The sequence below is a fragment of the Haemaphysalis longicornis genome, unplaced genomic scaffold (genome assembly GCF_048455015.1).
Source record: "Haemaphysalis longicornis isolate Haplotype H1 unplaced genomic scaffold, Haemaphysalis longicornis Haplotype H1 scaffold_7, whole genome shotgun sequence".
Lineage (NCBI taxonomy): Eukaryota > Metazoa > Arthropoda > Arachnida > Ixodida > Ixodidae > Haemaphysalis > Haemaphysalis longicornis.
The window spans coordinates 44592558-44611722 of record NW_027526422.1 but is presented as its reverse complement, the minus strand read 5'-3'; the positions used below and the strand labels follow the sequence as shown (position 1 = coordinate 44611722).

The following is a 19165-nucleotide window of genomic DNA, read 5'->3' as shown; positions in this document are numbered from 1 at the left end:
AAATCTCATTTATAATGCGTAAAGATGTCATAAATAGAATATATGCGTGATAACAAATGTTAATATTCAAATATGCCAAACTCTTGAAAAAGAAAAAGAAAGCGGTAACGGGATTTGAACCCGGGTTACGATGTTCGCTTCGCAGGAGCGGAACTACTAAAGAAAGAACAAAAAAGAAAAAAAAGAAAAAAACACACTACGAAACCAAGCGGTTCTGGAAGATTAAATAGAGGGTCACATGCACGTGGACATAGCTTCAAACATGCTCCTAGATGGCGCCATGCGTCGCTTGACTGTGCTGACTAGGAAACGCCTATACGCAAGGCGGATCGCAAAGTGTCTCAAGCGCCAAGATTACCAATCCTTTGCCAACGCGAGGTGAAAGCAAGGCGTTTCAAACGTTCAAATGGTCATTGATGCTTTTGCATTCACAAATGGAAGTGGTTAGGGGTCTTCAGATATTTTAGTGCATAACATTATTGCACTATAAGAATTGTTGCGTAAGGGCCAACGGTGGTTGACCACAGTTTCTATCACGACAACATCGCAGCCCGGTACATTTTCGACTCCGGCTTCCATTTCTCGGAATGGGCTGGACAGAAGAGAACTGTCAGTCTCGCATCTGTTCCAGACCAACAGACGTGGACCGCATGCGACAAGGCAGAAAAACATCATAGGAGGAGTCTCCCTGAATTAAGGCGTCTATGCGCACTAGTTGGTGCTTCATCGTGGGAATTTCGTTCAAGCGCTACACACAGCTCGAGGAAAGAGGAAGTGGCGGCGATTCAGGCTTGAATTCACAATTCACCACAGACTTCCTTCTAGAGGCGACGACCTGACCGAAGTCGTATCCGAATCCCGTATAGGTGGTATCCACTGAAAAGTTTAGCTGTCAATTTCTTCGCTTGGCAACACTGAAAACAGCCATGTACATGGCCGAAGAACCACGGACACGGCGCGGCTTGCGCCACTGCGCCCGCACGCCGCAGGAAAAGAACACCGGCATGCGTCGTCTGCCCCGTTTCAACCCGATTCTCAGCGGTGGTTCCAATAGAGATGTTATTAATCGCACTCTCATTGGAGTCGAGGCACTACCTTACGTTCGGTGGGGTAGAGTTTGGAACGTCCAACACACATGTGCTTAGCGCGGACAAGTACCGCCATCCCGAGGAGCCCGACGTAACCAGTGACGCCGAACTCACATGGTTGCCTGCATGCGTGCCTCGCCAGTGAATACAACCTATACGGCTAAGCTGCCGTGCGCTACGAGGACAGGATGCCCAGTCCATGTCTCACATTCCCGGTCGTCGGGAAATGCTTTCTCGGCAATGACCAAGAAGAGAACACGACGACTCTCATCTGCCTTTGGCGAATCTTGGGTCCTCGTGCTACGGCCCCTCTGGGTGACCTGCGGCAACACTTCCATGACCACACCCCCATTGCCTTTTGCATGATAGCGTGTCACATTTTGCGAAGTACGCAGCTTTCACCTTCAGATCTGTCTGCCCTGAGCCGATAAGACTGTCACAACGCTCCCACGAATTTAATGGTAACGTGCCCGTTTTGCTCGCATTTCATTTGCCTCGGCATAAAAAAATACAAAATCGCTTTTGATCACACCGTCGCCACCTTATGAAGCCGTTCTACTCTGAATGTAGTCTTGCATATTTTTATTACTTTCGATCTACGTGCAGCCGTTAGCATGCACGCATTTACGTAATAGCCTTTTTGCGTGTCAGAGAAAAAAATCTCGGACCATCTCCACTAACGTGAAATCTGGGGAGGGGCGAAGCATGCAGTGTATAAGTGTATTCTTGGCGCCTTGGCGTTTTTGCCAACGGAGATGAAACCATTTGGGGAAGGGGGTACAGGTATACAGTTTTGCAGTAAAAGACTCGTGTCTCTGAAGCTCTCCAGCGCGAGGCGTAAACGAGTGTCCGCGTGTTTTTTTTAGTACGGGTTACGTTCTAGCGCGAGGCGTAAACGAGTTTCCCGGTGTTTTAGCACCGTGACTACATGAGACGAACGACGACGACGACAACAACGACAGGAGACGTCAACATCCCTAGCTCATAAGGGGCTTCCCCCCTAAAATTGGCTGCGTATCTGTTGGCTTTGCTTAAAATGAGCCCTGACACGTAACCGCCTCCCCACTCACCCCTTCCAACCTCTCGTGCTCTTATTTTCCCGTCTCGCTCCTAGTATGATAAACACGATTGAAGCTGAAATAAATTCACTTTTCTAATTTTGCGCTGCTTGCGCGCCATCTGTTGGGCCTATTTGGTTGCTGTTGAACTTGGAGTGAGCGCCGCCACTAGGTTGAAGCTCGCGCGCGAGCCATTCTTGTATTTTTTGGTCAAAACGTTGTTTTTAAAGCGATTTTTTTTCGGTTTCGCAATATATCAGGAGCATCTGTACATTTTATAAAAAACACTAGCTGCTAATACTAGTCATGCATTTATAGTTTTCCTGAAATATTTCTGATGTTTTCTGTTTGCTAAACAATGTTGACAGATATGAGATATACTACCAGATGAAGTAGTACGGAAAATGTTTGCCCATGTAAACGTCTTACTCAACAATTCTATTAACGTTTAGCCGGACGGCTGAGTAATAAGTGTACATCTGATGATTGTGTTTTGTCCACCATTTTGTCAAAGAGGGGAGTAAAGAAAAAAAATGTCTAGAGACAGACAGACAAACGGACTGATGGACAGACAAACGTGCTTGAGTGGCCCTAGAAAGGTTATCGCCTTTATATAAGCGAACACATAATTTATCCCGTCTCCAGCGGGATGCCCAAAATATAGATCGGCTTTGTTTGCTCGTTAACGATCCTTCAAGATTATTTTGCTTCCCCACCTAACGGTAATGTCGAGCAATAGAATCACTCCTTAGAGGCAAAGAACCCTTCAAAATATCTTTCTCAAGGATTGCGAAGCATATATTGATTGATTGATTGATTGATTGATTGATTGATTGATTGATTGATTGATTGATTGATTGATTGATTGATTGATTGATTGTAGGGTTTAACACGCTAACGTAACGCAGACGATGAGGCGCCCCGTAATGGAGGGCTCGGGATTAATTTTGACCGCCTGGGGATCTTTAACGTGCGCCGAAATCTCGTACACACGGGCGTTTTTGCTTTTCGCTCCACCAGAAAAGCGGCCGCTGCGGCCGGGAATCGAACCCGCGTCCTCCTTCTGAGCAGCACAACGTCTTAGCCACTGAGCCATCACCGCGGGTAAGCATATATTGACCCAATAACATAAACAGTGTGCCCCCTGTGGGATCCTTAATTTTTCATGTTTCAGGTAAAACGAGTTTACATGAAGCAACCAACAGCGGTCTACTTTAGCGAGCCCGCAGTGCTCCGTTGCTTTGTGTACGTATTTCCAGGAAGCATCAAAGTTAACCGAGACATGAGATGCCATTAAGCGTAATAAATTAAGCGTATTAAGCGTAATTAAGCGCATTAAGCGTAATTAAGCGTAATTAAGCGTAATTAAGCGCATTAAGCGTAATTAAGCGTATTAATCGTAATAAATTTTAGCGTGTTTACGAGTTGCTTTTAGTGGCGAGCGTTACTCAAAACTTAACATTAGGTTGGGAAGGTTAAAATGAGATACAACTTTTCTACGCAACCATACGGACGGCTACGTTATGTTTCCATAACGTCACTGGCTATTGTGACAACCACCCCTTCACTCAGCAAAGCAAGCAGCTATGCAGATTCAAATCCACGCAGAATTGGTTGTGATTGGAAAGTTAAGGGGTCCTGAAATACCTTCCGCCGATGCATGGATGTACTATTATGAGCAATATGAAAGGGAACACAGGAACGCGTAGAAAACACCCTCAGACCCAGATATGAGTGATACGCAGCGGCCGCCGTCGGAAACAAAGTGGAAAGGAGGACGCTGTTCTAATAACTGTTCCCATTCCCGCCGTTCGTCTTATCGGCTGTCTGACAATACCATATTATCGGTGAAATGACGTAAGCTGCGGCTTTGTAGAAATTCCACCGTGGTAGGGGTGCCAACAGTTAGTGGAAGAGCGCCCTCCTTTCCCCCTTCGTTTTTCACAGCGCCGTCCGCATATCGCTCCGAGTATGTTTCGAGGCTTTTTGCCACGCGTTCCTGTGTTCCCTTTCATATTGCTCATAATAGTACATGTAACCAAATAAAGCAATGTATTAGCAATCTCCTCCCGCAAGAATTTTGTTAAAGCGATGAGTATTAGCTGAGAAATCGTAAATCAAAAACCGCGCATTATCGTAGCGCCGCGTTTCCTCCTCCTTTCAACTTACTCTCCGCTGTTGACGGCGCGCGAGCAGTCCCTCCCATGATGCTGCGCTCCTCAGCGGTGACGTACTTCCGCTATTACGCTCCTCCGACTGCCGTCTGCTACGGGCAAGCTTTGTTGACACCATGAATCCCGCACTCCGCTCAAGGCTGGAAAAGCGAACGAAAAATCTGGCCGCATGTGTGCGGCGGCCTGGCCTTGCCCTTTCGCGGTGTACGTTGGTGCAGTTTCTATCGGCGGCACGTGACTTTTTATCGACGGCGAACTCGCAGCCGCACTGGGAGGATCGTGCGCTCGTTCTCTGATGCACCGCGCACTGTTTATCCAAAAAGCGCCGTATCAGATGTGGCCCCGCTGGTGCCGGGTCTTATTTTGTGGCGGTGGTAATTCCTGCCGGCGGCATGTTAAACCGATACAGAACCCGTGCACAAAACGCTTCAATCAGTTCAGCTTGGGGCGACGCGTGGTGGAGATCGGCAACGTTGGCAAAACATGCTCCGCCATGGCTATGAGCTTTCTAGCGCTGGAGCTGGCGCCATTTCTATGACAATCTCAAACATCGGTTGCCTTGGCAACAAGGCACAAACTACTCTCGAAGTCAGTTACGGTTTTCGTGATCCCGGTTCAGTTCGGGGCCCCACCTCGCGACATGTGGGTACTGCAGGCGTACCACTCACTCCCATTGGGAAGTGCGAGATGCGTTTGGCATTACAGGAGGCGATGGCGTGTGTGTGTTGTGGACGCCTTTGTTTCGCGATGAAATGCGACGTTGTGCTTCTGCGGGTGGATAGTGCTTCCCATGGTCTGGATTATCTTTCTCGAGCGACGTACGACTCAACCTCGCATGGGGTATGTGCAGTTTGCGTGGCTAAAAGCCATCTCGGCTTGTGCGCCAGAGTTAAGTGAATTTGCTGTTCGTCCCCGCAAACCGCGCGCGAGGTGAGTGCCGAATTTACGACAGGAGGAGTCTGTCAATCGCGGTTGAGGCTTGCAACGCATGTCGTGACGTTGTGTTCGTTCGAAACGCATCTCTGGATTGTTTTGAAGTTGAATAAAATGTGTGCGTCAAACCCGGGCATTCGGCTCAGGGCGTTCTCTGCGATTGCACGAAAGAAGTGCCACGGGGCTTCAACGCTTTCTTTATGGAACGTACTCAGGTAAGAGAATATCCATGTCGTGTTATGGCCGTGTTGCATTCAGTACCAACGGTTAGGCGTTTGTTTACACTTGTTTCGTTTGTCGTAAAATGTCCAAGCACTCCGGCACTACGCTGGCAGATCAGCCGGCGAGCCGCCGCTGAGCAGACGACTCATCTCTTTGCCGGAAGTGCGTGAAAAAGTCGCCCAATAGCAGGATCTCTAGCTCATGACGAACATCTGGGAATCGTTGACGTAGACATGTGAAGATGGCGGCGTCCAAAAACACGAAGGGAAGGGTGAGAAAAAAGCGACAAACTTTGCAACAAAAGTGTGAGCTTTCCGCTGCGCGTAAAAGAGTAATACTTGGCACAGATGACGTTGACGACCCAATCTAACGATTGCGCTAGCTCATTTAGTGTGCTCAAAACGCCTTTCAGGGCCCCTTTAAGCTCTTTGGCTTGGCTACAAGCACAACTTCAAGCAATTGAGTCTCCTTCAAGCAGTCAGTAGCTTTTGTTGGTAAGCGGACAGCTTGTCGCCGTTTGGCGCCGCTGGAGCTGTCAGCATCTGCGCCGCAGCTTGCACCACAAAGTGAGCTTAACGATCGCCAGCATGATAGCGCTTCGCTCGAAGCTTCGCTTTCACTTGCTTGCGTAAGCGGCTAATGTCTGAGCGTGTTGACACCCCTCCGCACCTAAATACTACTACTTGCAGAATCACTGACCCGCCTCCAGGGGTGACGGCGACATTATGCGTCCAGCCGGGCATTATTTTCGGTGGCATTCGGCCAGTTGGCGCGTCTCGTACGAGGGCACGGTGTCACGAGGGGAGCGGTTCGAAGAAATTGCGTACAGCAAAGTATGATGTTAAGGTCCTCTTTTCATTGTTTTAAATAAAGCGACTCACCATTCCCCCCTTTTTTCATTCATCTGGTGTAGTGAGCTATGTGCCTTTGTCAGGCTAACCTCACCAGTACCATTAAAAACTATTCTCTTTCTCTCTCTGTTATGATGGTGGCAGCTGCGTCCTGTCTACTTACTGTTATTCGCTGGTGCGGTCACAAGGTTTACTGTAGCATGACAGCAGCGCTACCCGAGCACAGCCGTTATGAATTGAAATAAAGTGCCATTATTGTCATTGTTACATGCACCGCTTTTTTTTTTCATTTTAAAGCTGTGTGCGTACGGTAAAGATGTACGCTGCTGCCTGTTCATAGTACAACATGAGCATTTAGAACCTGGGGTTCAGGGTAGGAATGTGCGCTTAAACCAAATGAGTACCTTTCCATTCCATTGTGAGGTAGAACTGTGTTGGGATTACAGAATGACGTCTAACAGCTTTAGCCTTTTCAACCAACCAGGAGAAGGTAAACGTTTTATGTGAGCTGCAATGCGTGACTTTTTTACTTTATCTCACTATTTGTTGCAATTACGAAAGGCTATTTTCTGCAATTTCTATTATTGCTCTCATCTCAAGGTCCACTTTGTAACCGTAACGTAATGGAGTCCCAGATTATATTGAAGTGAGATGCGTCTTATTTATGGACGCAAGTATAAACACAGCTGGCACCAGATGTGTCCACTGGTCTGTCTGAGGGCCCTAGCCTACATGCTTGCAGCAGATAACAGGAATGCAGAAAGCGCCTGTAACAATCGAGCGTTTCTCAACTCTCCTTTATCATCCCCCAAGCTACAAGGTCGTTGAGCAACCGGATTCATTTTTAGCCACACGTCTGTCCTTTCTCGCAGTTACGTGGTCCGCTTCTAACTGTGATTTCACTTGATATCCACTCATATTTGGCATCCGCCTTTGTAGACAAATATTTGGAATGCTGGGGCAACCTATGAAAGACGCTTACAGCAGCTCAGTTCCCTCTAGGCCCCATTCACACTTAAAACGTAGTTCATCGACCCGACTCCGCAGGAGTCGCACGTGAATACAATTAGAAGACAAATTTACCGAGGCTTCAGCTTGTACTAGCTGGTCACGTGACATGCCGGTGAAATAGCACATAGCGGGGACGAAAGAAAGAAGGGACCCCAACAAGCGCTGTAGTACAAGAGTACAAGAGTAGTACAAGAGTACAAGAGAAGCCGAGGCACAAATTTAGTTCTCCTTCTGCGTAATTCTTCCCTTATTTCGTTCTGTTTTGCTCCAGTTCTGAAACATAATTTAAGTGCTTTGGAAGCTACTCGGGGTAATTTACGAGTACAGTAAAAGCTCGTTAATTCGAACTCGAAGGGGACCATAAAATTGTTCGAATTAGCGGACGGGCGCTATAAAGAAATGAAATCGCGCCACACTGCGCAGGCAAAACACAAAGAATCCACCTCTGGACTTTTAATCGCGAATTAGGCGCTACTACATGTTTGTGGCAGGTGAATTAGTAAATAATGTTTCGTAAATAATAATGGCATGCGCCGGATAACTTGCGCCGGTGGCGCAGGGCCCTCTGAAGGATCAAGATAAGCTGTTTCAGGAGTGTAGGGCGCACGCCACGCTGTTGTTTTTCTGTTTCGTTGTTTTCCATCTCTAGTAAATTTAGTATGGTTTGGATTTGCAACGCATTGTAATCACTCTGGGCCGACTTCTTCTGCGAGGAGCGATGGAAACCAGGGGATCATAGTTCGAATTAATCGTTCTGGATACCGATGCTGTGCCGGGACAAGGGCCTGAGTTCGAATTAACCGGAAGTTCGAATTAACCGAGTTCGAATTAATGAGCTTGTACTGTACTTACAATAACTTGGAACACAATGGAACGCTCGATGGAACATGGAACGCTGGAAATGGTACATGGAACGATCGACATGTACTTTTCTTCACTTTACGTGTTTCGATAAGTTCAGCTGAAATCATTTAAGAGGGTCTGATGACGATTATCAGACACAATGTTATAAATTTAAGCTGCCATGCTTCTAAAACTATCCGACTTTTTCGCGCTTTTTCTTTTGAATTATAGACTAGCTCGAAATAATACTATCATCATATTTCAGTTAGTTAAAGGGACCCTGCAGCGGTGCTTATGAGCGCTTTCATTTTTTTTTTCATGGCGCGTGAAAATTATGGTTATCGTCAGCCCAGAACGGCAGTCCGTGTTGTGCTCACTGAAGCGTTTTATTTCCCCCTTTACCTTTGTTGCCATCTTCTTTGAAGCAGCTATCGCTGCGACTGAAAGTAAGCCGGCCACTGGCGGTGATATTGCTTGCGTGGCGTTACATAAGTGCAGAAATAACGCGCAAATTTTGAATAACTCTGAGAAAGGACGAAATATAACTTGGGCTAACTTTTAAGCTATCTAACGTGCGCAGAGCAGCGATATTTGACTCGGGTGTCTCGTTGCCGTCTAATTAAAGGACTGAACTTGCTTATTGACATTGTTTTCTTCAAAATGTTTCGGATGTTTAGAATTTGAAACACGTGTTGCAGGGGCCCTTTAAACGAAGCAAATTACATTCGAGTTTGTCCCGGAGTTCCCGCATTTTTTTCCCGCTGCAATTGGCTTTAATATATAGAGTGTTAAAGCTGACTCTAAAGTCTCCATTAATTCTTGTTAGTGCTTTTAATCATTCTTGGTGTACCAGTTGATCTGTGTGGGGCTTGAGGTTCCTCCTCCTCCGTATCAAAAATGAAAAAAAAAACGTTCATAATGACACCTTTTTGGCGGCACGTCCCAAAAATCCTATCAGGTGGTGGTATTGAGGCGCTCTTGTGGCCATGAAGATGAAATTCAAACATATCTTATGTTGTCTGTGCAGGCAAAGCTGCCGGTTACGGTCAACCATTTCGCCGAGGATGAATGGGCTGGATGCGCTAAAGACTCAGTAAAGCGTTGTCCTTCCGCCTACTCCAGCGGGTTTAGTCTCGAATAGTGACATGGCGTTTTAGTTAACATAAAATGGAAGAAAGTAGGTGTGCCAACATTTATGCGGCCATTGAAGAAACAAAGATGGTGTGGTTTTGACTCTGGCCATGCTTCCCGTCGTTATCTGTGAAGCGTGCACTTGCGCTTCACTTTTGACCTGAAGGCTTAGTTGTCCCTAAGAGAACAAACCCGAAAAGTATGGACCTTATTGGCAGCGTAAGCCGCCTAGATGATGCCTCGCTCTGGTGACATCACCTAAAGATGGCCTTCACGGCGGCTGTGATGACGACCTGGGCTCCATTCTCTGAAAAAGGCCCGTTGTTTTGTAATAACGCGACGCGATAACGCTATGCAAATGCACGTGTTCTCGGGTTGGGGCGCCGCTTTGAGGGCCGGTGGCAGAGCGAAAATTCCTGAGGGGAGCACTGTGGCAAGGGCGCAAAGCGACAGCGCCCTTGCCACAGTGCTCCCCTCAGGGGTTTTTGCCCTACCTCCGGCCCTCAAAGCGGCGCCCCAACCCGAGAACACATGCATTTGCATAGCGCTATTGCGTTATTTCAAAACGACGGGCCTTTTTCAGAGAATTGGGGTCAAGGTTACAATATTATCCCGTCCCGTTTGCGTCGATGTTCTCCTTCTTGAACCCTCCCTTCGGGCCCGAGCTTGGAATGCGTTGGCCTAGTGTCACTAGATAAGGTGACAGACTGTCGGCACTCTTTTCTCCTATTGTCCCGCGCCGCCGCCATGATCATTGGTCAGTTCGCATCACGTGACATTTGTTTAAACTGAGACGGTTAACTGGCGCCGCCATTTTGTTATTTATGCGTTTTCGTTGGTCAACTCTGGTAGGCTTGCTCGACTCCCTGCTCTGCGGTTGCGCGAGACTCACGTCGTACCGAACGCGAATCAAAGATAACGCGTGCAGCAGCAGAAGTGCTTCCAAAGTCTCCGTTTTGCTTCATCTTCGGCAGTGTTGTTAACAAACAACCCGGTCGAAGTTAGCGGCGAAGCCGTAGATGCGGCAATGTGGCAACACTGATAAACACAAATATGGCTGACTTGCTGACTTGCGTGTCTCAGTGGCGGTACTCTAATACCTTATCTAGTGACACTACGTTGGCCTATGGCACTCAAACCTCTGCAACCTGCCCCGTGAACATCCGCCTGACAACGAGACACGATTATCATCCCACTTCACCATAACCTCTTCCTTCCGTTTGTATCTCTTAAGAAGAATAAGATATCAAAACGGCATACACTGTGAGCGGAACAGACGAAAGAAACTGTGCCAACGTCAAGCTGAATTGCTCCAGAACAAGTAGGGCAGCCTACTTGAAACGTGGGGGTGCAATGGTGGACGAACTTGAAGATGCGGAGAGAGAAATCACTCAAGTGCTCTGTAACAAGAGAACTTAACGAAGATCGAAGGCGAACGATACGTTATAGTGGTGAGGCAAGCAATGCTGTATGCCACCTAAAGCCTCTTTTTGGAGAAACCTTACAACAAATACACCAAAACTGGAAGAAAAAAAGGATGCTAAAGAGGACATGCCAAACGACAAGAAAATATTTGGGCGGCAACAGCCGCCGCAGAGGTACTGTGTTGGTCACAGGAATCCAAAATGGAAAATTGAAATGGAGTGGCCACGTAATGCCAAGGAATGACGACAGCGTGTCTATTAACAATACTCGGAAACTAAAAGTTGAGGGGAGAAGTACAAGCGGCCGAAGGCACATAAAAAAAGAAAGGTGGCATGACAAAATCGAGCCTGACATCGGCGCCAGAAGCCTCAAGACGGCGTGTGTCGCTGACAAGACGAACTGCAAAGCGTCCATCTGAAACAGCGGCGTCATACAAAAGATAAGATAAAGCAATGTGATCTGCCCACTCAGTTACACCGCTTTTTTCTATGGGAATAATTTTTTTGTACGAAGTAAACAACCTTAGTAGAAACTACCATGCATGATTTTCAGTACTTCTCGCACAAAATTCGTAGTCACTTCAAAACGCGTGTTAACTCGTAGATTCAGGTAAATCTGTGACGAGGGAAGAAGGGAATAAGTACTGTCACAGCACTTAACAAAACTCGGTGTGCATAACATGAAAAAAAGCTGTAGTAGTTTGTTAAAAAAAGTTAAAGTTAACCGTTCAAGTGTTTTTGCAACATTTAGCGGCTACAGGAAAGGGCATCTGCTAGTTAATGGCAGTTTTCTCCCTTTGCCTTCCGGGCGTTTGAAGATATTGTGTTCTTTTTGCATATTTTGCTCATCCACCTAATATTTGAGCCTGAATAACTAAAATAGACAGACCCCCTCGCTGTATTTTAAGAGCTCAGTGAAAGAAACACCCACAGAATAGAATTCTGGCTGAAGCTCAAGGTCCAACTATTAAGGCTCACCCAGAGACTGTAGATAACGGGAGACATTACAAAGCATTTATCCGGCAAGCGGACGCTTCGCCTTGCGCGTCTCCAGTCTACTGACCTCGAAGAGCTAGGTGGTGCTTTAAACGCATCCCGCAGTCAAGTCATACTTGATGATGCCTGTAGTTGATGCCCATAGTGCTGACGTGGCACACAGTACAGAGCCACTTCAATGCTAAAGTTTGAATGGAACACGTATGACCGTTTAAAAGACGACATTCTGATAAAATCCTAACTTCAAACGACAATATAGCAGGTGCTAGTGACGACAAGTCTCAAACAAACCAGACCCTAGTTGAAAGACAAGGGTGTTAGTCACCGATGCCCGGAGAGCGGCGGATGGAAGAATATTTTTGTAGCTTTTGCTACTGCTTATCAAATCACAAGAAACAAATCCGGCTGGAATGCTACTTCTGCTACTGACAATATGGTGTACAACCAATGTATACTGCCGGAGATGAGACGGGGATGAAACCTGGCGCCTTAATAAAAACATTAAAGGGAATCTTAGGCCCCGCCAATGAACTTGGACATCGGAAACGAGTGTCTTACATTAGGAAACAAACTTATTGACTAGCAGACATTATGGATGAAGTTAATTTAATCAAAAGTAAATCAAATTAAAAGGAATAAGTGAACTTAGGCCGGGCATGGAATGAGAAGAACTGCTAACATGTGGGACATAAGGTAACAAACTGGCCATGGAGAGACTGGACTAGAAGTGAGGGAAGACAATTAACGTAAATAACAAAGTTCGGGGGCAAGTAGGGGATTCGGATATCTTAGAATAGGAGCGATTGAAAGTGCGTGGGAGAGTCGTTCGTCCTACAGTAGATATATATATATGCTTATGATGATGATGATGATGACGAAGGTGTTGATTACTAAACTTCATCAGAACTACACCGGCAAACAAAAAGGAAACGGCGACTGAGCTCGAGTGCGCTACACTGTTGCTTCCAACTTTGCTTATGACTAGCGACGTTCGCAGATAGTCAATGTACTTCTAAGCTCTCTAAAGACACCGTACATTGTTTCGGATTGGTCATTTATGATAGCAGGAAATCATACCAAGACCTAAATTAGTTCTGTACTCCAATACCTGTCTCCTGTACGGACGAAGCATTTATCTGCTAGTTATGGATGTTTAATGACGTTTAGATACTTTCTATGAACCTTTTGTAACTTTAGTAAACACTTGGGTTTCATTACAGAAGCCTTCAGACCTGGCGCTTCTGAGAGACGCCCACTGCTCGTGTTCGTCGACGAAGTTGGAAAGGCAGGTTCTAGTGTCTATCGTTTGTCCTCACTAGCATAGTTACAGCCCTTATATAGCTTGTGTTTACACAATTGCCACGGTTTTCGCCAAGAGTTATTCAGATTATTCTTCCGAGGTGCTGTTCCCAGGAATGAACAAATTGCCTGGAGTTTGCGCAGCTGCGACCATTGGTTGATCCCGAATAGACTAGTTAAGGATTTCTATGAGCCTTAGAGTCACCCTGACGTCGATGGAGATGAATATCAGCAACTTCCATAGTGAAGACCTGTCCTGGCTGCCGGACGACATAGCCCCCGCAGTCTGTCTAATAACTTTTCAAAGTACCCTAACAGCAACAACTGAGAGAGATGTTATACTTCAAAGAAGTGCGCCAGTACCTAGTTACACCGTAACTCTCTGCGCGTCAAAAATAAAAGTAGCTACGAGCGACATGACACTATGGTTTAGAAATTTCCCACAGAGCTGGAATTGCTGATTAGGTGAAGGAATGCAACCACGACCACGACCCAAGAAAGCGTACACACTTTCTCGACTAATAATATGTTAGTGAGAAGCCTGCTGGGACCACGTAACTTAGCTTACGTAGTGCCTGGTTCATTTTTTCTCACGGCAGTGCTAGTGTCCCTGTTCGCGATTTATTTCGTCGCCGACAGTACGATTCCGGAGGCCAATCCTTTGCAACCTCCAGGCTCCCTTGGCGCGCCATGGGAGAGCCGGGCAAGTCCTGTTCGGCGGTGGCATGCACCTGTACGCAGCAGAAGACGTCGGCGAACACTCACCTGGCTGGGCGGCTCGGGCTGGCCTGTGGTTACTACGCGTACCTCCGCAGGAGCAAGGTGTCCGGCGACTCGCTCGGGGCTTCTGTCCTTGCCGCGGCGGCTGGCGAGAAAGGCACCCCTCTGGCGGTGGGCGCACTCGAGGGAGAGGAACAACGGCTGCGAGGCCCGAGTGCCCGTATAATGGGAACGTGACGTCTGCCCTCAGGAAGCCCCCGCCGAGCCAGCCACCACCGGACCCGCTCCTCCCGAAAATAGATGCCTGCGCGCACGGTAAAAAGAGAAACCGCCGCCGCCGCCACTCCAGCTGCCCTGGGCCCCGGCTAGCACCCGGTGCCCCCCCGTTCCCTCCCCTCTCTTTCCCCCTCCTCGCACCCTCCAATGCCAACTGCCACCGCTCTTGCCACGGCTGTCCTTACTCCAGGTACGACGGGACTCCTAACGCGAAGAGGGAATCTCGGAACTGATCTCTACCTGGGCGGAACGCGTAGGGGTGATGATGGGTGAAGGGGGACAGTGCGGGTTTTGTATGACTGAAGTTGCAGCGATGCTTACTACTAAAGCTCGACGTTGGGATTGTTGGGTACACATTTTGACTACTTCGAAAAACAGCGTAGAGAGAAGGACTTGGGAAGTGACAAACAGCGTTCGTCAGCGCTCTTGTTTGTCACTTCTGAAGTCCTTGTCTCTGCGCTGTTTTTGAAGCAGCTATGCTTGTAACAAACAAGGCGGATTGTTCAGCGCAGGTTTCAACATGGCTGCGTAGGGGACTTGTCAGCCGACGTAGCTTCTGAACCAGTTCGTAAAAACAGTTGACGAAGTCCCTGCTGTACGCATGCGGTGAACGTGCAACTGCATAGATGAACAAAAAAAAAGGGAGAGAGAGAACCTCGGAAATATTTCCATTGCAGTCTTTGTCGATCTTTCCGTCAATGATAGCCGAAAGTGGAGAACCAACAATGGTTTAGGTGCCCGGAATGTACGTGAAAGCATACTTTTTAATCAAAGTACTCGACGGAAGCGGGAAAGCGTGGTAAGAAATGCAAGCAATTGCAAAATGTGGCACGTACATTATTTGTTATGGCAGCGCGTTTTGTTGTCGTCGGAAGCTGCTAAATTTTGTTTCAGAGCGAGAGAGTAATTTTACAGAAAGAGAAAGCCACAAACAGGTCGGCCTCATCGTATAAGCTGTGTTCGGTTACTCTGTGCGCGGAAAGAGGAAGGGAAAAAAAGCGGAAATTGGGAATGACAAAGCTAAAAAAGATGGAGAGATGATATGGCCACACAGCGATAGATGATTGCCTGTATTAAATACAGTTCGTGTAGAACTCTTTATCAACAGGGGGCCTTATATTTGGCATCCTTGTCTCACCTCTTTAAACCACTTTACTCTACAACCTCGATGATAAGCCGCTACGCCGCAAAACATCAGCACAGCTTCGAATGCCTTATGTGCGCTCGGCAAGTCTAACCAGGAACCAGGGCGTACTCGGACATAACGCGGTCGTCTTAACGTGTTAATGCTATGGCTAATTCCTCTCGCGAATGCGCTAGCACGGGCAGTCACAGAGAACACGTGGGACCGACCAGCCGGCGGGCATAGCGGGTAAGGCATCGCCTTCGCCATCCAAAACATCTGGGATCATCTCTAGAACAAGGAACCACACACAATCGGGTTCACATCACACCACCTCTGATGTGCTGGTGGCGATGTGTAAAGACTGTACCGTCGGTGAAACAGCGTCGGGTGGCTTCGCTGAGCACCGGAAGGCAATCTGAACCTGCAATCACGGTCAAATCGACGGAGCCTTTCATGAGTATGGTCACGGTGATCAAGTGACTAACCGTGGTGCCACGGAGAACGGTGGAAAGAAGAGCGGTCGTGTACGGCATTTCAAATAGCCGACGGACGACAAGAGTGTCTACTGAAGTTTCTTTCTTTTTTTTTTTTTTTTTGCTTCCACGCCAGCTCAACAATTGCCCTGCAGTTACCGATCCCCTGATACTTAGTGGAAGGTAACAACACGGCCTCGTTTCAACCCAAAAGAGCATAGCTACGCAAGAAGGCCATGTCCTTACCATCCAGCGGGTACCAGACCGTTGTGGGCTGCGGGTTAAGGGATACACTGCTGCCGAAGCAGTGTATCAACCCTTTAAAAACGACTGCTGCTCACATGTAATTTCTTAAGACCATTTTATCGTTGATTTTATGTGACTTGTTAGGAAACCGTAGTTTGCCTTATTCTTTGAATTAGGCGACCGAGCACTGGCGACTTCATCAAACTTCAACCAGACGTACTTTGGAAATACTGCACTTCTCTGAACAAACGCAGTTCTACGGGGCTGAAGTTACCAACAGCTTCGTTGACGAAGCCATTCGTTACTGTTGTCCTTCTAATCAGCACAATGGATTTGAAATTCTCCAAGGGCTCCAGCAGAACAATCCTCCAAGCCCGCTGGTAGTGCTGAGGCAGTGGCGTGTCACGAAAGAACTGCTACATTTTGTCCACTTCTGTTGTATTGATCACGTAGACGGCCCCTGCGGAGCACGTGAATGCACGCACGCACGCACGCACGCACGCAAACACCCACAGGAAAGTTACGACAGGTTGCAGCGATACAACGCAGTGTTTCTGATGAATTTTATCGGATGTTTTGTTACGTAATTTACTTAGAGTATAGTCGACTCGGAACGCTTACTTCCATTACAGGTTTGCAAGTTATCTGTAACAACCTTGCCTGATAACATGAACATCAGGTAGTGGTCCAATCTGCGGGTGCTGCCCCGTTCGCCTGTGCGCCTTGTGACGTCAGGTGCCCTGGGCGGTCGTTGACGCACGCTGACCCGCTTTCGAGGCCGTTTATTTTTTTATTCGGCCTGCGCGTCAAACCCGTTCTTTCCACACGTCAAACGCAACGGTTCGCTGGCTGGCTGGCAGGCCACCCGCGTTCTTTTCGGCGCTATACGGAGCCCGAGACCGTTATGCGAACCCATGAACGAGCTCACAGACAAGGTGTGCCAATGGCCCCGAAATAGAGGGAGAGAAGAGCAGGGCCGGGACTACGAGGAGGCGCGAAGAGGGGCTCGGAGTTTGACGACGGCTGAGTGACTCAGTAGGCGACGCACGGGGGCGTTTAGAGAGAAAAAGAGAGAAGTTTCGAAAATAAGGGAGCGACAAATTTCGCCACTGCACCTTTGACGGGAGTTCCACTAATTAGAGCTGTGAGCGATGAACCATCGGGGAATGCCCTCGTGCATCCACCGGTCAGAGTAAAGATGCGAAAAGAACGTCGGGGCTATTTTGGGAGCTTGTACGCTTGCACATTTTTTGGGAGTACGGACAGTGTAGTGAACTTGTGGACGTATTGTTTGTGTATTGCATCGTACAGTTTAAAGGGACCCTGCAACACTTTCGATAAGCCCTTTCACTCTTTCCTTCACGTCTGGAACCACTGCGAAAGCTATAGTTATCGCCAGCACGGAGCGGCACTGCGTGATTTGCTCGTCGCATTTGATACACCTTCCATTTCTGCTTTGTTTCTATGGATTTTTTTTAAAGTTGCTGTCGAAAAGCGTTCATTGCTGCAACTAAAAGAACACCGGCCAACAGCCGCTAGACGTCCTTAGTGACGTAATTCAAGCCGTCGAAGAATGTCAAGACAGGGAAAAATAGAAAAATCTTTTGAGCGAGTTTCCAAGTTATCTGATGGGCATAAAGTAGTAATTTTTGTCTGAGGTACTTTGCGACCCCCTAAAATAAGTACTGGGTGTGGTGGGTGACTACGTTCTGCAAGCACTTCAGATTTAAAAAAAAAAGTTGAAAAAAGCGTTGCGGCGTCTCTTTAACCCACATAACACAGTTCTTTATTGTTTTCCGTTTGTCTGCCGCGAATACGTGTCAGAACAGAAACTACCATGCGCTGTTCGGCCCTCAAAACTACCATAGTGACATCACATCGGTTTCCAATGTGGTTTCTGGCTGTCTCAGCCTCCAAAACTTTCTTTTCGTCCATTTAAGGGTTAATCGTCGCTGTATTTGTTCACGCACGGATTGGGGGTTTTTTAAACGCTAGCAATACGTTACATACAGTTTTGTAAACTCGCAGTGTGTCGTCACAGCTAATGTCACTAGCGATATTCTGTTCCAATATAGGCACAATACGGGCACTCCTGGTGCGACGTAAAACGTTAATTAAACGTGTTGCTTTGCCACTTCACACCTCTAAACCGGCTTAGAAGATAGCAAACCGTTCTTATTACCAAAACAGTGCCCAGAATTGAGCTGAAAGAGCATTTTGAAATAAAAAATTCACGTAGTCTGGAAAATAATAATGGCGTTGCTGGGGCTGGAACCCGGGGCGTTCGTTTCAAAACCCACGATTCCACCCCTACGCTCCTGATGGTTTTTTTTTCTCTTTATTGAGTGGTAGAATACGCTCAAACATGGCAGTACGAGGACACTACATAGTCAAGCAATACACTAAATCTGGGAAAAGCACAAACACATCAAAATTCGTGCAAGCATGCACAAGCTTTCAAAAGAGGGAATCAGTAAGGTGGTTGGTCAAACGAATTATACGCGCTATGTACAAACGCCACAGTTTTTCGCAAATATGACTTTGTTGATCTTGGTGGATCACCATGCCTGTCACATAAGCGACGTCACCACAGACTGTACAAACCAATCAAATAGCTGAATGGCAAGAATCGGACTGAGGAAAGCGTGATGTTCATACCTTTTCTGAGCGTTCGCAGCCAAATGTCCCGGAAAAAAAACACAGCATGTCTGCAATTTACAAAAGGGTGCACAATTGTCTCTGGTCCAGAAAAGAAGCGAGAAAAGAAATCTGTCGACCAAGCTATTCCAGAAAAGAAATCTGTCGACCAAGCTATAAACAGACCCCGGTCTTTCATACAAGTTTTAAAAAGGACCGTACCAGTGTATAATTTAAAGAAAACACTTTGACACCTCGCGGAGTACACATTTTACAAAGTCTAATGAGGACGCCGTGGTGAGAACAATGGAGGTATGTGACAGTACATAAAGACACGGAGAAAAATCCCAGAAGCCAGGGCATCGCAAATGGGCTCGTGCGAAGCAATAAATATGTACTCAAGGCTAAACTGAGCCTGTAAGAAGCGAAACGTGTCAGCCACTTCGAGAAAACTCCGCGCACTTCGGACTGCTTCCACAGGCACTGAAGACACAACAATATCAGAGAGAAAGAAAATGTGCAAGACGTGCTTACAGCACAACTTTCGAAAACGGGTGCTGAACATCTCTAAATAGAATAAAGTAGAATAAGGAGAATAAAGTAGAATAAGTAGAATAAAGTAGACAAGCTGCCAAACAAAAAGAAGAACAAGAATAA

The 19165-nt window shown here is 47.2% G+C and overlaps 1 protein-coding gene across 2 annotated transcripts in view; it reads right to left on the bottom strand.

Moving 5' to 3' along the window:
• LOC144145429 (uncharacterized) overlaps nt 1-14042 on the bottom strand; it is a 45021-nt gene extending 30979 nt beyond the window's left edge. Inside the window, exon 1 of one of the 2 annotated variants that reach the window (XM_077677043.1) lies at nt 13796-14042. The gene's annotated coding sequence lies outside the window, so the exon portion shown is untranslated. The remainder of the gene's footprint in view (nt 1-13795) is intronic. The other variant, XM_077677044.1, reaches the window with a different exon arrangement.
• Between the last annotated feature and the right edge of the window lie 5123 nt (nt 14043-19165).